We start from the raw sequence: 453 nt of genomic DNA on the forward strand, positions 1-453 counted from the left end.
TAAGTGTTCCTCCACCGTCTGGAACACACAGAAATTCACAGAATTGGGTAGAGTAGAGAGGGGTTAGGGAGGAGACACAGGCGACCTGGTGGAGAAAAAGGAGAGTCCAGAGAGACAGAGAGCAGTCAAGCCAGTAATCTCATTCCCTAGTGAAAAATGAGTACTGAAGATTGGGTTCTTAAAGGTACAAAATTGGTAACAAATATGTAAAAGCAGAAATTAAAAATCTAGAGTAGAGTTTGGAATTTCAAAAATACAATGTTAAAAAAAAGAAGAAAAAAAAGAGAGAGAGAAAACAAACAAACAAACAAAAACAAACAAAGTCGCAAAAATTATAAAGAAAGTATAGGTACCAAAATTGATAACAAATACCAAAAAGCATAGATTAAAAATCTAGAGTAGAGTTTGGAATTTCAGATATACAATGTTATATAAAAGAAGAGAAAGAGAGAA

Source organism: Bison bison, unplaced genomic scaffold (assembly GCF_000754665.1).
Source record: "Bison bison bison isolate TAMUID 2011002044 unplaced genomic scaffold, Bison_UMD1.0 scf7180017864042, whole genome shotgun sequence".
In the NCBI taxonomy this organism is placed as follows: domain Eukaryota; kingdom Metazoa; phylum Chordata; class Mammalia; order Artiodactyla; family Bovidae; genus Bison; species Bison bison.